Source organism: Hordeum vulgare, chromosome 3H (assembly GCF_904849725.1).
Source record: "Hordeum vulgare subsp. vulgare chromosome 3H, MorexV3_pseudomolecules_assembly, whole genome shotgun sequence".
Lineage (NCBI taxonomy): Eukaryota > Viridiplantae > Streptophyta > Magnoliopsida > Poales > Poaceae > Hordeum > Hordeum vulgare.
The window spans coordinates 484,020,653-484,038,272 of NC_058520.1; positions in this window are offsets into that span (position 1 = coordinate 484,020,653).

Sequence of the window (17,620 nt, forward strand, 5' to 3'; positions counted from 1 at the left end):
TCCTCCCTCCCTCGCGCCGCGGGCCACTCCGGCCGCGGCGGCCACCCACCGGCTTTAATGGCCCGCCGGTCACCGGCTAGATCCACCAGTCCCGCGCCGGGTCTTCGCTTCAACTGCACGCGCGGCCTTTAGCCTGTCGGTCCGTCACGGGAGCCCTCGCCGCGACCATCTCTAGATCCGGCACCCTCGCCGCGAAACCTGCTTAGGGGGATGCTCCGGCTCGGGGGCGTCGAGACCGATGCTGTTGTCCACCAGTTCGTCCGAGACTCCAGGGCTGACACCAGATAGCCCCGCGGTCCCGGCGCAGACCCCGCGCTCCCCGAGGCGCGCGTCAACGTCGGACGCTCCGTCCATCAGGCCAGTGGATCCCGCGTTGCCTCTGCCGCCTCGTCTGAGATCAATCGTCGTCGCCCCATCCCCATCCCCGGAGTCCCGGCTTGCCCTTTCGGGCTAGACAGAGGCTGGACCGAGGGAGTCACCAGAAACAACGCTGCGCTACTGCTGCCCCCCCCCCCCCCCCCCCCCCCCCGGTCTCTCACCTGCACCCGGGAGCGCACCGGCCTGCCCGCGACGGAGGTTTAAATGCAGACAGGCGGCGCGCGCTCTTCTTAACCCATTTCCGTGGCCGCTGTTTTCGCTGCTTGAGCACACGCCGCTGTCTAGCCGACTATAGAGATCCGGTGCACTCCATCATCTGCCGGCGGGCTGGGCACATAGGCAGGCTCTGCCCGCAGAATTCTCGAGTTAGCGATAGGATTGGCTCGGCTAGAAGCAGGTTGGGGCCGGCACCACCAGAGCAGCCGCTACACGCCCATATCCGCTTCCCTCCACCACCTGCCCTCGCCACGGCCTCGATGGCACATGCCATGCTCCAGCACGTCGATCCCGTGCGTCGCCCCACGGAGAGCTGCTCGGTGACCATCCCCTCCTCGGCGGTGGACCAGGCGGTATTTTTTCTTCGAAGCCACGCCGTCACTCTCTCTGCCACCGACGGGGTCAATGCCTCGTCACCCGTGGTGGTGGGGAGAGCCTTAGAGGCGCAGCTCTCCGTCCCGGTGCACTCGCTCCGAGTCACGACGCACCACCCGGAGCACTTCTTCGTCATCTTCACCCAGCCGACGCATCAAGTCAATGCCGTGCGGCGTGGGTCCATGAGGGTCGACGGCGCCGTCTTCAACATTGCTTCCTAGCATGAGCATGACCATGCTTCTTTCGACGCCCTCCTGCTCCACGTCCGCGTCGTCATCGAGAAGGTCCCGATGCAGTTTTGGTCGGTCGACGGGGCGGATGAGATCCTCGGGAAGAGGGTGAGGGTGGACCGCCTCGACAGCAGGACTCTCGAGCGCGGCCACACCAAGACCTTTGCCTGCTGGGTGTGGACGAAAGATTTCGCGAACATCCCCACCAAGCACACGCTCGGGGTGCTGCCGCGAGGCGCGGGGCGCATCGAGGAGATGGAAGGCTTCTCCCCGCCCGACAGGAGGGTCGCACCGCCACCGGCCACCGCTGACTACGAGATGCTTATCCACGTGGACCGAGTGGAGGACTAGACGCCGCCATCACCCCGCTCCTCCCACTCCGGCCAGAGCGGGATCCCGTCATCAGACTCGGACGACGACGGCAAGCCGTTCCCGGCGGTGGCCTCTGCCTCCTGGATGATGGGGGTGGAGGATGGCCAGAGGCCCGAGCGGCAACCGCGCCTGCAGCGTGTCCCTGTCGCGGACTTGGGTTGTCGTGGCATGCCGTGGGGAGGCCAAGGGAGGGACCAGGACGACGACGACGGCTCCAGGGGTGGACGCCAGCGGTCGTGGAAATATGTCCTCCTGCGTCGTGGCCGCGCGACGGCCCTGCCTGCGCAGGCCACTGCACCTCGCCAACGTAGCCGATCACCGCGGGCCCGTCGTAGACAGAGAGACGCCGCGGGTCGCCGTCACAGCGACAGGAGGAGCTCGGGGGGTCGCGTCACCCTGCGCACCATGGGAGGTCGAGGCCTCTCCCGCCTCCTCCGGCCCGCGCGGTGCCGGAAGCCGAGGCCCCTGGGGTCGACGGGAGTGGCAGCAAGGGAAAATACCAAGTGGATGACTTTTTCAAGATGGTAAAGAAGCCTTCGCTCGCCTCCGTCATAGTGGATCGCCTAGCGGCGGACGTGCAGGCGGCTGCCGAGGCTGTGGTGGCTGCACCACTGGAGTTCGATCACGAGGCTCTGGACAAGGCACCGGGGGAGGACTGCATCTCGACGCGTTCAGCCCCACCCTCTCTGCTTCGGCATCCGAGTTTGGGGAGTACAGTCGGGCCACCCCAACGACGGCTCGTTAGCTTGAGGTGAGCTGGGCGCGGTCACCAACAGGGTGTGTGAGCTGGAGATCGCTGGGGCAGACTAGAGTGCTGAGGCGCGAGGCCTCTTCCGCGCCATCAAGCCGCCACTGATCAGCCACCCCCCGGGCGCGGCGCTCGGCGGCTCCACCAAAGAGCAAAGCCATCTCTGCTCCAACACGCCATAGCACTATGCAGGCGGCCATCGCTTCGACGGTGCCAGTAGCACAACGAGCCTCCCTCCGCATCGTCAAGGAGCTGGGACTGCTCGGACCAAGAGAAAAGATGACGGCAGAGGTGGCCAAGGCCCTTCTGCACCGTTTTGACGAGCCCCTGACGGACAGCGACATCGCAGTCATCGCCAAGCTCACTCGCCTTGACGGAGAGGCACTACGGGTCATGGCTTGCATGGCCGACACCGATGGAGTCGCCGAGGAGGCAGCAGTGTGATTATGTTAGACTACGTTAGTATCTCCGTCCGGTGGCGACCGATGAAAGATCGGTTTAAGTTAGGATTATTTCCAAGTTGTAAGGATAGACGGTCTATAGTTCGTCGCTGGGACGTCTTGGGGCCTACAAGTGGGTGCTGGCGACCCCATGCTATGTTGGAGGTGTTTGTCCTAGGCCAGAGGCCGATTAGTTTTAGCCACTGGAGACATGCCTGTTTTCCCCATGAGTGACACACTCATCCCGATTATGTGTTGGAATGTCCGAGGCCTAAACAACCCCCCCAAGCGAGCAGCCGTCGGCGAGATGGCTGCTTCACACCGTGCTGCCATTCTTTGCCTCCAGGAGACAAAAATCTCGGTGTGGTCTCCGAAACTAGTCAGAGAGATAGGGGGAGCTCACCTCACCGACTGTATTGCACTTCCGGCGATCGACACCAGTGGGGGGGGGGGGCGGCGATCCTCTGGAACAGGGATCTTGCAAACGTCGTCTCCCACGCTATAGGCGAGTTCGCGATAATGGCTAGGGTATTTTCGCTGGGACAAACTGATGGCTTCTGGCTTTCCTGTGTCTACGGGTCTGCGGACGACGCCAGAAAGGATAGCTTCCTATTAGAGATGTCTCGTTCAGCACCCCCCACAACGAAGCCTTGGCTCATTAACGGGGATTTCAACCTCATCTATGAGGCGCGAGACAAGTACAACCTCAACCTAAATCATAGGCTCATGGGTAGGTTTCGAGCAGCTATTGACGCCGCGGGGTTGAAGGAGATTAGATTCAACAACCTATGATACACGTGGAGCAACGAGCGTCGGAACCCCACACTGGTGAGCATCGATAAATTCTTCTGCAACCAACCATGGGAATGTTGCTTCCCCTCGGCCTCGCTTCATGCGGCTGCCTCGGCCACATCCTACCACTGCCTGCTGGTCCTACCCGACACCAGTGCAGCTCCTCGTCCGGCGTATTTTAGGTTCGAGAGCTACTGGCCAAACTTCCCTAGTTTCCACGACACGATGGAAAGGGCCTGGAATAGACCGGTGCAGGCTACATGTGCTTTTCATAGGATGAGTACGAAGTTGATACGCACCGCTAGGGATCTCAAAATCTGTAGCAAAGCTTTTTTTAGCGATGCAAAACTTCAGTTCCACATGGCGGCTGAGATAGTTTTACGACTAGATGTAGCACAGAAAAACCGAAGGCTCTCTGACGCGGAGTTTAATCTTAGGAAGCTACTCAAGCTTCGGCTCCTGGTTCTCGCGGCAGTAGAGCGTGCCCGCAGGCGCCAAGCGTCACGCCTCACCTGGCTACGGCTAGGAGATGCGGACACAAAAATTTTCCATGCCAAGGTGAGAGCGAGAAGGCGAAAAAACTTGATCCACACCCTCCAAGTAGGATCTGAAATAGCCACGGTGCATGAGCATAAGGAAGACGCCATATACCAGCACTTCAACGACCATTTAGGGGCTACGGCCGATCGCTGCCTTGGCATCAACTGGAATAGTTTAGAGATGTCGTCGGTCCACGGAAGAGGCCTCGACAACCCTTTCACGGAGGAGGAAGTATGGGAGGCGATAAAGGCTTCACCGTCGGAAAAGGCACCGGGACCAGACGGCTTCTCGGGGATTTTCTTCAAAACCTATTGGCCTACCATCAAGGAGGACGTGATGGTAGTCTTCAGTAGCTTCTACCACCTGGCCGGGGGCGACTTCAGCAAGCTTAACACAGCCATGGTGGTCCTACTACCAAAGAAAGAGGGTGCCACAAAGGTGCAAGATTTCCGGCCAATTAGCCTGATCCACTCGGTAGCTAAGATAGTCGCCAAGGTGCTCTCACGACGTCTATCAAGGGTGATTAGCACAATCATCTCGCCGGCGCAGTCTGCTTTCTTGAGCTCCAAGTCAACACATGATAGCTTCTTGTATGTGTAGAATGTAGTCCGATCGCTGTAGTGAAAAAAGACCCCTGCGCTGATGTTTAAACTAGACATTGCTAGAGCTTTTGACAACGTATCTTGGGAATACTTGCTCGAGGTACTACAACAACTAGGTTTCCAGGCATGATGGCGAGACTGGATGGCGCTACTTCTCAGCACCACATCATCCTCCGTCATGCTAAATGGTATTGTTGGTCGCCAGATTAGGCATAGAAGAGGCCCACGGCAGGGGGATCCACTATCGCCCCTCCTCTTCATCATCGCCATCGACACTCTACACCGGCTGTTAGAAAAAGAAACTGAACTTCACACGCTTGCACCATTGTCGTGTAGAGAGATCAAGCTTCGAGTTAGTCTATATGCGGATGACGCGGTCATTTTTGCCAACCCCGACAGGGAAGAGGTCGACGCCCTTTTGGAAATCCTTCGCGATTTTGGGCTCGCCACGGGGCTTCACGTGAACCCGGCAAAGTCAACCGTCTCTGCTATCCGCTGCGACGAGATCAACCTCCATGAGGTCCTGGCTTGCTTCGGTGGACAGACCGTGGGTTTCCCGGTGAAGTACGTTGGCCTACCACTAACTCTATCTAGGCTGCGCCTGGTGCACATTCAGTTCATCCTCAATAGGATTAGGTCCAGGTTGGCAGGATGGAAGGGCAAGCTACTGAACATCGCGGGCAGACGGGTTCTAGTTTGCAGCGTGGTAACCGCGTTGTCAACTTTCGCTCATTCCGTGCTGCGCCATAAAAATTCTTAGACGAAGTAGACAAAGCTAGACGGCGCTTCCTTTGGGCCCAAGAGGAGCAGATTTCTGGAGGGAAATGCAAAGTCGGCTGGCACGTTGTATGTTCACCAATCGACAACGGAGGCCTCGGTATACTCGATTTGCACCATTTCTGCAGAACACTTAGACTTCGGTGGCTATGGCTCTCCTGGACAAGTCCAGACAGGCCATGGATCGGCATGCAGCTACCATGCGACGACGGCGATAGAGCATTGTTTAGTGCCTCCACGGTAGTCACATTACGAGATGGGGCGACGACATCTTTCTGGAATTGCTCCTAGACGGGATCGAGAAACCTCAAATCCGCATTCCCAATGCTCTTCAAACACTCAATGAGAAAGAACCGATCCGTAAGAGAGGCGCTACAAAATGACACCTGGATAGTAGACCTCACCCATGGAGACACAACACATGTGTGGGAAGAGACACTCAGACTGCACAGATGGCTGCAAACTAGAGATTTACACCTCCAGGAACACACAAGGGACACCATCACATGGACACATGAGGCCTCGGGAGTATACTCTGCCAGTTCAGCATATAAGGCTCAGTTTCAGGGCTTCACAAAATAAGTGTTTAGGAAGCTAATTTGTGCTACTTGGGCACCATCTAGATTGAAAATCTTCACCTCGCTGCTCCTGAGAAACAGGCTTTGCTGCAACGACCGTCTGCAAAGAAGAGGATGGCCAAATGGATACTTCTGTCAACTATGCCTCTGAAACCTCGGCAACACATTTGTTTTGGCAATGCCCGATGGCGATGGCAGTATGGACGCATTCGGCGGCGCGCAGGTGCTGTGCTTCGCTACACCCAAGCACATGGAATGGCAGGGCCAAGTCAGAAGACATCATAGAAAAAATGATTAGTAAGTCCAGACCGGAACACAGGAAGGGCATTAGGACAATGATAGTCATCATCACATCTGAGATTTGGAAGGAGCGAAACGAATGCCCTTTCAGAAGCAAGACCGCGGGTGTCACTAACATAAACAACTCAATTACAACAACCCTCGAGTTCTGGAGGCAGGCAGGAGCAGTTTTTCTGGAGCATCCCTTTGTGGAATCAATGGGAGAAATTACGTAGGGAGGGACAACGTTTTTCTTTTGTCATATTCTTTTTTTATATCCTTGATCCTTTGGATCAAACCCATTTTGTTGTAGCCCACCGTGCTCCCTGCTTTGCTTAATATATGCCAGCCAGCTGCTGGATCTTTCAAAAAAAATGTAGAACACCTTTTGACACTACTACGAGTAACAAAAGGCGTCTTATATTTTGATAGAGAAAGAGTATCAAAGAATGCTAAAAGAAAAGTGTCAAAGTGTGAATTCTACTTGTGCATTATTGATGGAAGAGTATAAATTAGTTTTCTTATATAAAATGGCATGTAACAAAAGGCATTATTGATGCTCCACACAAATAAAATTATAAAAAAAGCAAGCATGAAAAGTTTTCTTATATAAAATGGCATGTAAACTAAGTACAAAATCCTAAAAAATGTCGTGAGAACTAAGTACAAAAATTCCTCTTAAAATATGCAATGCTTTGAGTGCATCAAATTTTGTGACGTTTGCCATGCTATTTTCTTAAAATGCCATATCAATTAACAACCAAATTGCCATGGTTCCTAGAACATTTTCTCAAAATTATCATGGCAAACAATGCAATGGTCTAATAAAAATGTCGTGCTAAAAATGATAGAAATGCCATGGTCTTATTAAACAAAAATGTCATGCAACAAATGGCATAGTCTAATAAAAGTGGCATGCTATTGACGGAATCTAATCCCGTATATCTTGAGGTAGGGAATCTAAGCTAGATGTCTTGAAACAAGAGTAACAAAGACACATAGATTTTATTCAAGTTCGGGCTCTCCCAGGAGATAATACCCAACGTCTTGCTTGTGTTTATTGCATTGGAGTGAGTACAAAGTACATGTTGTGTACCAAGAAAATGCATGTTCTTACTTGTTCCATCCAGGAGGCACACACCTCGGTTTATATAGGTATGGGGGAGTGAGGGTCTCCCGTTAAGGGGGGACTAACCTGTGATGTTCGGTCTTTATGGGCCGAACACGGGCACGTTAAGCCACCACCCCAAGGACGGTGGTATCATCAAAACTTGCCTGTGCGAAGAAGGGAAACCTCCAAAGACCTTGCGTGCACCCCAAAGATAACTCTATATTCGGCATGTCTACAACCGACCTAAATATGTAACCTAGCTCCCCCTAGACGCCTATATAAGCCCAGGGGTTTAGTTCATAGAAGGACAACTTATTCACCTTAGGGTTTAGAGTTTACACAATGATCTCAAGGTAGATCATCAAACTGTACTCGGTACCCCATCATCAATACAATCAAAGCAGGATGTAGGGTTGTAACTCTTCGAAAGGGCCCAAACCTTGGTAAACATCATCTCCCTACTCTTCTTGTTACCATTGGCCTTAGATCCATAGCTCAGGACCCCTACCCGAGATCCACCGGTTTTAGCACCGACATTGGTGGTCCATACATGTCCCGCTGTGTGGTCGACCCGGAGCAATGGAGGCATCGATCTACGACCAAAATCAAAACTGTGTGTTCTTCATGCCGAAATCCCCCTCAATCAGATCAACTCACGAGGAAAATGTGTCACGCCGCCTCCCTCGTGATTTTAAGGACTGAGAGGAGGAACCACCACCAGCGCCTCGGGCACTCTCCCCCCGCCTAGTTAAAGGCCTCCTCGAACCAACATACCAGCCTGCGAATATTACGGAACTCAGACAATTTAAAGAGCCTAGGACCTCGGATAGCTGAGTTAACCCGAAAGACGTGACATCAATGCGTCCCTTTCCTGATGAGTGCCTCAGGTCCTCGGGCACACATTCGGCTAAAATCCGATAGGGAGGGGGTCCTATAGTACAAGATCCTAGTCGGCTACATACTAGGGGATAGAATCCTGCACGAATCCAATGCCTTGGAGGATGTGTCAAGTCTTATGGAAGCTTATGAATATACACCATTGAGAACCTCATGTAACCTAGTTTAGAATTTACAAGTGATCCTTAGCCTGGCCCACCAATCCGGGAGTCGACATGGCGAGAGGCCCCATAGTCGGGACAATGCCAGTAGCCCTTGGAACGGTCTTCAAGTTTGGACGAACCTCGGTTCATTCAAAATCCACATCATCTTCAATCACAAGTCTTGAAACTAGTGATCGAAAGCATCCTTATGCGGCCAATTCTTGACGTCGGACCACATTCGAGGTGACAAACACCACCTTAGTCTCTTACAAGTGTTAAAAAGAATTTGAGCTCATCTTTCCGGAAATGTTTATCGCGCAACTGGCTTGTTGAGGTGGAAGTATTACCGCGTTCCAGGTGTGATGATTATCTGGTCTCGCTCTAACAACCCGTATTGGTCTTTTACATGGGCTCACATGGCCGCGTGGAATTGTTGACGTGACAGTCAACATGACGTGCAGTCGTGGGTGTGGAACCCACTACGCTCACATCCCATCAAGAGATATCGTGATGTGCTCAGTGATTAAACGGTTGCTGACGGAGGTAGATCCGGTAGGTCTCGGGGTAGTGGATTCAAGATACGGATCTATGTACAATCATAACCGGAAAACAAGTTTTTACCCAGGTTTAGGCTCTTCCATGTGATAATACCCTATGTCGTGCTTATGTTTATTGCGTTGAAGTAAATATTGAGTACAAATGTCAACCCACAGATCATGGTGCCTGTTCTACGACCATAATGTGTGTTTTATGATGTCTGCACCAGTGTCACCCTAATCCCACTTGCCACACGACATTGGGGCTTGCAACCCTCACTACCTCTACTACGGTTCCAACATCCTCCTCACCCCCGAGCATCATGTGTCTTGGTGGTGACAATCCACAAATCAAATGATGAACTGAAACTAACATCAAAAAACAAAAATATCAATTTTTGATACAAATTAACCCCCTTTCTAGAGTTTAGTTGTCATGGTATAGATTTTCTACTCACCTTTTTAGGACAAGTTCTCTACTCCGTTTTTTAGAAATTGGTTTTATACTCATTTAACCATAAAACCGAGATACACGCAAATCATTGAATCAGTCCAAAATCATCTTGGCCCAATCCCCCTTCCGAGATCTTTGGCATCCCCCATCCATTGGGTTAGTGAGAAACAATGCTAGAATGGGGTGTGGCTATGTGCCGCCTACTGCGAGGCACATGCTTGTCTCGCCTAGAGTGTGCTTGTGGTGCGTCGTCCTAGTAGGACGTAGCTTGTCGTGCTCACGTCACCTGATTTTTTTCATTTTCTATTTTATTTTTATTTTAATAAAATGCATATATTTCAAAAACTTACATTTACTTAGGAATATTTAAAATCTGAGTTTGAAAAATGTTAACACAGTATAAAAAATCTTTAACGTTGTTTTAAAAAAATATCAGTAACTTCTAAAACAATATTTTTGATAACGGAAATATGTTCCCGCATTTCAAACAAATGTAGGTGTTTTTTAAAGAAAATGTTTATACAATACAAAAATGTTTGTGTAATGTCAAAAATGTTTCACACCATTAAAAAAAATGTCACATTTGAGGAAAATATTCTCGCATTTCCAGTTTGGTAAATTAACAAAAAGTTAAATACAAATTTAAAATTATTTCCTCATAAGTTAAAATCTTCTTATTTCAATTAAAAAGTATGTTGACATATTCAATAATATTCTCGTGTTTGCTAAAATTTCTACAAAATTTACAAAAATGTTGATACAATGTACAAAAATGTTAACCTAGTTTAGAAAACAAATGTCATTTAAAATATGTACAACGTGTATTTATAAAAATTTACCATCTATATCAAGAAAGTGTACAAAAGATGTATGTTAAAAAATGTACATCATGTATATTTGAAAAATGTCAAACGTGTACCTTAAAATTGTATCATGCGTGCACTAAAAACATACATATTTTACTGCAAAAAAGTAGATACTATAGGAAAAAATAAAACCAATAAAAGCCAAAAAAGAAAACAAAGAAAATCAATAGTAAAAAGGAAGCAAAGAAAGAAAGAAATGATAAAAACAAAGCGACCAATGTAAAAAAAATCAAAGAAACCATGAAAATCAACTAAAATAAAAAAACTGTCAAGCGAACCTACTGAGACCGTTAGAATGCGCCAGCCCGTTAGTGGTCGCTAGCAGGCGATTTTTAGAAGTCAATATGTGCAGACACGACCAGAATGCCATAAATCATCGCACCAGCCACCTCCATAGACTCACACGCATTTTCCTTAATAACAAAATTAAATAGACAAAAATAGCTCCATGCACCCCTATCTTCGCCTTTCCACTAATAAATAGCTTAAAATCATCACATTTGTGACTAGGGTAACAAATTGTCACCGTTTTTGTCAAAAACCATAAAAAACTACCACCTTCACCGCAAGTGAGTAACAAACTACACTAATTCATAGATTAGCTCGCAAAAATAGCAAAACTCACTAGCGGAACCCACATGTCACACCAACATGGTAGGTCTATGTGTACATTTTGCTGAGGTGGAATGTGGGTAGCACGTGTCATCCACCCACCTCTTTCTCCCTCTCTTCTCCTTCACCGTCCTCTTCTCCTTCTTTGTCCATTTGTCCTCCTCTTTCTCGCTGTGGCGACTATACAAACAGCACTTACCACATCTTGTCGCCGCTAGAGCAACACGCACGAGATCCAGATCACACCCCTGCCCATCCGGAGGACGACAATGAGATCCTGTTGGAGCCCTCCTACGCGCGCTAGCTTGATGGCGAGATCGATCTAGGCCCGACACAACTACTCTACACCGCACTAGCCTTGTCCAGACGCTTCGTCACTTCGGTCCCCACCATGGTGTGCGCCGATGTAAGTTTGCTTTCTGGGGACTTCTACCCTCATCCGATGGGGGTGACGATGATCATATCCGGGTGGTTCCTTCCCGTCACATCTCGGGTAGCCGCGCTGAACGCCGCCCTTCACGGCGACATTGACATCATGACCCGCTCGATCCCCTCTCCTATGGAGTGACGAGGTGATGCCTCCGACTCCGACTCGAGCTGTCATGACCACAACAACGAGGAGAGCAAACACCATAATGATTAACACCACTGGTATCCACTGATTCGGTCGCTCGAAAACAGGGGATGGTCGTATTTTCTTCCCCAGATCGACTGCCTCGTCACATCAGCCCGACATCGTCACATCCCCATGTCAGTTCTGCTCATAGACATAGCTCATTTCTGAATTATTGTGTTTTGTTATGCCCTTGACGCAAAGTTGATGGTCTTTTTTGAATTTCGGCAAAAATGGAGATAAACCATTACCCTAGCCATAAATGTGATGGCTTTCGACAATTTGCTTCCTTCGTGCAAAACCCATCGCATGAGCTAGGCGCGTGTCCCACACGTACCCTCGCCACTCCCGTCGCGGAGAAAATTATACTTTTCATCCTCCAAGTTTGTGGTGCTTAACACTTTAGTACCATAACCCAAGAAACACTACGATACAATCCCTATACATGAGAATATATTACATTTACGGTCCTTTCTGCGGTCCCCTTGACAGTAGAGCGCTCACATGCTGTCATGTGGCAGTGCACTTTTGCAAAAAACCACCTCGCATTTTTTTAAATAGAACTGCGATCCACCATGTCCCATGCACCTTAAGTTGTCCGCTTGGGCCCACTTGTCAGCCTACCATGCCAATCGTCGTGGAATCCAGTTAAAGTTGTGTTGTGCAAAAACGCGAGTTCCAAACGTGTCGTATCATGACCTAAACGAAAGTGCCTTTTACATGGGACAACCGGCAACCAGGTTTGGCGAATGTGAAAGCTCGATCTTACTCACCTTCCCGGGGACACTGGTCCCAAGTTTGCATTATTTTTGGAATAGGTATAGCAAGTTATTAATACAAGTATTTGTTAGAAATATTCTTAGCAGCTAGACGACTGAGCCCTCTTCTTATCTCAAAGCTCGACCTTTGCCACTACTACTGCTTCCCTAGTCAGGCCATACTTCCCATTCTTTGCTTGAATACATAAAAAGACAAAGTTCGTCAAGTTTCCTTGCATGGGTTGATTGACCTTGAAGTCCATATATAGATTCCCGTAGTTCATCTCAACTTGACCAACCATTGAGAATGGAACAAATAGGGAAGACGGAATTCTTCTATATTGTCTGTCAACCCTTGCTCTTGCCTTGGCTTCACCTTCCACCTTCAGCTAAGTACCTAACCTGTGGGATGGGACCTTCGGTCTAGCCTTTGTTTGGGTATGGGACCAATGTGGGATTCTTCTATCTGAGTGAGTATCTCCCTTCTGATTTGGTTTGAGTACGGGACCGAACTTCTCTTTTTTTGTAATTGGGATTGCCCTAGACAAAGGAACCTTGGTGTGATACGTGCTAGAGACAATACTTGCATATCATCTTTTGTCCTACCCTCCCATGGCAACAGGGTTCTTATGAAAAATAGGGGTAATTAAGGTGCTCCTTCTAATAGATAATCTAAACAAAGCATTAACACATAGTGAATGCATGAACTCCTCAAGTCAAAGTCATCATAGTTGTTATCCCTACCATTGTGACCTTGGGGGTCTAGGGTTCAGAACAATGACGGGTAAATACAACTTGCTGGTGAGATCAACAACTTAAATATAATCATGATAAGGGCTCTCCCAGGAGCCATGAACGGACTCCGCATTAGGGCTCGTCATGAAGAACAGTAGGAGGCGGTAGATCTATATCGTAGAACACAATGAAACTTCCTCTGTGATTATTTCCTTAGGAAGAAGGAGTGCATACGCTTGGAATTAGGCCAGACGAAGGCTCGTGGGACCCATAAGTCATGTCGGTGTTTACTCACAACATATGCCACGGGTAGGCTAAAGATGGTGAAAACCTAAAGGACACCGGAGGAAGCTGGGGATGAGGTTGGTACAAGCGAGGGACGCACGATGTACCCAGGTTCGGGGCTCTCCGTAGAGAAAATACCCCTAGTCCTGCCGGAATGTATAATGCACTCGTGAGGCTACAATGTGCTCCTGGAGCTGTTCTGTGGAGTAGGAAGAAGGAGCAGTTGTTGGAAATATGCCCTAGAGGCAATGATAAAATAGTTGTTATTATAATTTATGTTTCAAGATAATCGTTTATTATCCATGCTATAATTGTATTGAATAAAAGCATAGATACATGTATGGATATATAGACAAAACAATGTCCCAAGCAAGCCTCTAGTTGGCTAGCTAGTTGATCAAGGATGGTTAAGGTTTTCTCACCATATGCAAGTGTTGTCTCTTGATAACTGGATCACATCATTAGGACAATCATGTGATGGCCTAGACCCAAACTATGAACGTAGGATGTGATCATGTCATTTTGTTGCTATTGTTTTTTGTGTGTCAGGTATTCTCCTATGACCATGAGATCATGTAACTCACTGACACCGGAGGAATACCTTGTGTGTATCAAACGTCACAACGTTAGTGGGTGACTATAAAGGTGCTCTACAGGTATCTCCGAAGGTGTCACTTGAGTTAGCATGGATGAAGACTGGGATTTGTCACTCCGTGTGACGGAGAGGTATCTCGGGGCCCACTCGGTAATACAACATCACATACAAGCCTTGCAAGCAATGTGACTCAAGTGTAAGTCACGGGATCTTGTATTACAGAACGAGTAAAGGGACTTGCCGGTAACGAGATTGAAATAGGTATAGGGATACCAACGATCAAATCTCGGGCAAGTAACATACCGAAGGAAAAAGGGAATGTTATACGGGATTATATGAATCCTTGGCACAGAGGTTCAACCGATAAGATCTTCGTAGAATATGTAGGATCCAATATGGACATCTAGGTCCCGCTATTGGATATTGACCGAGGAGTGTCTCGTGTCATGTCTACATAGTTCTCGAACCCGCAGGGTCTGCACACTTAAGGTTCGATGATGTTTTAGTAGTTGAGTTGTATGTGTTGGTGACCGAAGGTTGTTCGGAGTCCCTGATGAGATCACGTACGTCACGAGGGTTTCCCAAATGGTCCGGAAACGAAGATTCATATATAGGATGGTTCCATTTGGTCACCGAAAAGATTTTGGCCATTACCGGCACTGTACGGGGAGTGACGAATGGGTTACGGGTATTCACCAGGAGGGGCCCACCCACCCGGGAGTGAGACCAGTAACCCTAGGGTGGCGCACCAGCCCTTAGTGGGCTGGTGAGGCCAATCCAAGAGGGCTACGGCGCCACAAGAGAAAATACCAAAGGAAAGAGAAAAAGGAAAGAGGGAGGTGGGAAGGAAGGAGTGGACTCCTTCCCCCAAACCGAATTGGGATGGGAGTCCACCTCGTCCTCTCGGCCGGTGCCCTTGGGGCTCCATTGAGCCCCAAGGCTAGCCCCTCCCCTCCTCCTATATATATTGGTGTTTTTAGGGCTTTTGAGACACAACTTTGCCACGTGCAACTCAAACCTATGCCAGATAGTTCTTCCTCTAGATCGGATTTCTGTAGAGCTCGGGCGGAGCCCTGCAGGAGTAGATCATCACCACCACCGGCGCGCCATCACGCTGCCGGAGAACTCATCTACTTCCCTTTCTCTCTTGCTGGATCAAGAAGGCGGAGATCGTCATCGAGATGTATGTGTGCTGAACGTCGAGGTGACGTTCGTTCGGCGCTAGATCGGAACGGATCGTGGGACATATCGTTGGACGACGATGATTTGAATCACGAAGTTGTACCACTACATCAGCCGCCTTTCTTAAATTCTTCCCCCTTAGTTATCTACAAGGGTATGTGGATCCATTCCCCCTCTTGTAGATGAACATCACCATGATAGGTCTTCGTGTGTGTAGGAAATTTTTTGTTTCCCATGCAACGTTCCCCAACAGTGGCATCATGGGCTAGGTTCATGCGTAGATGTAATCTCGAGTACAACACGAAAAGTTTTTGTGGGCGTTGATGTTCGATTTGCTGCCCCCTTAGTCTTTTCTCGATTCGGCGGTATTGTTGGATTGAAGCGGCCCAAACCGACATTACTCATATGCTTACGCGAGACTGGTTTCATCGACCAACATGCAACTGGTTGCATAAAGATGACTGGCGGGTGCGTGTTTCTTAAACTTTAGTTGAATTGGTTTTGACTGAGGCGGTCCTTGGAGAGAGGTTAAATAGCAATTTGCACATCACCGTTGTGGTTTTTGCGTAAGTAAGAAGCGATCATACTAGATACCCATAGCAGCCACGTAAAACATGCAACAACAAATTAGAGGACGTCTAACTTGTTTTTGCACGGTATGCTTGTGATGTGATATGGCCAAAGACATGATGTGATATATTGGATGTATGAGATGATCATGTTGTAATAGATAATATCGACTTGCATGTCGATGCTACGGCAACCGGCAGGAGCCATAGGGTTGTCTTTAAACTAACGTTTGTGTTTGCAGATGCGTTTACTATATTGCTAGGTTGTAGCTTTAGTAGTAATAGCATAGATAGCACGACAACCTCGATGGCGGCACGATGATGGATATCATGGTGTGGCACCGGTGACAAGAAGATCATGCCGGTGCTTTGGTGATGGAGATCAAGAAGCACAAGATCATGGCCATATCATGTCACTTATGAATTGCATGTGATGTTAGTCCTTTTATGCACCTTATCTTGCTTAGAACGACGGTAGCATTATAAGGCGATCCCTCACTAAAATTTCAAGATAAAATTGTGTTCTCCCTGACTGTGCACCGTTGCGACAGTTCGTCGTTTCGAGACACCATGTGATGATCGGGTGTGATAGACTCAACGTTCACATACAACAGGTGCAAAACAGTTGCACACGCGGAACACTCGGGTTAAACTTGACGAGCCTAGCATGTGCAGACATGGCCTCAGAACACAAGAGACCGAAAGGTCGAGCATGAATCGTATAGTTGATATGATTAGCATAGAGATGTTTACCACTGAAACTATACTCAACTCACGTGATGATCGGACTTGAGTTAGTGGATTTGGATCATGCACCACTCAAATGACTAGAGGGATGTATTATTTTTGAGTAGGAGTTTATTAGTAATTTGATTAGTTAAACTCTAATTGTCTTGAACATAGTCTAAGTCCAGTTTGCAATATTTTATGTTGTAGATCAATGGCTCACGCAGTAGCAACCCTGAATTTCAATACGTTCCTAGAGAAAGATAAGTTGGAAGATGATGGAAGCAACTTTGTAGACCGGGCACGTAATCTTAGGCTCATCCTACAAGCTGGGAAAATAATTATGTCCTTGATGTTGCGCTAGGAGATGAACCACCCACTACGTCTGACCAAGATGTTTTGAACGCTTGGCAATCGTGTAAGGAGAACTACTCGGTAGTTCAATGTGCAGTCTTGTATGGCTTAGAACCGGGACTTCAACGATGTTTTGAGCATCATGGAGCATATGAGATGTTCCAGGAGTTGAAGTTTATCTTTCAGAAGAACACCCGGATCGAGAGGTATGAGACCTCCGATAAAATCTATGCTTGCAAGATGGAGGAGAATTCGTCTGTCAGTGAACATGTGCTCAAAATATCTGGGTACTCAAACCGTCTAGCTGAGCTGTGGATTGAACTCCCGCAAGAGGCTATCACTGACAGAATTCTTCAATCACTGCCACCTAGCTATAAAAGCTTTGTGTTGAACTATAACATTCAAGGGATGAACAAGTCACCCGGCGACTTATTCGCGATGCTGAAAGTCGCAGAGTCAGAACTCCAGAAAGAGCATCAAGTGTTGATGGTCAATAAGACCAATGGTTTCAAAAGAAATGGAAAAGGCAAGAAGGTAACTCCAAGAAGAGCGGCAAAACTATTGCCAATCCGACGAAGAAACCCAAGGATGGACCTAAGCCGGAAACAGAGTGTTACTATTGCAAGGGGATGGGTCACTCGAACACAACTGCCCCAAGTATTTGGCTGATAAGAAGGCGACCAAAGAAAAATCAGGTATATATGATATACATGTTATTTATGTGTATTTAACCAACTCTCATAGTAGTGCGTGGGTATTTGATACCGGTTCTATTGCTCATATTTCCAACTCGAAGCAGGAACTGCGGAATAAACGAAGGCTGGCGAAGGATGAAGTGACGATGCGCGTGGGAAATG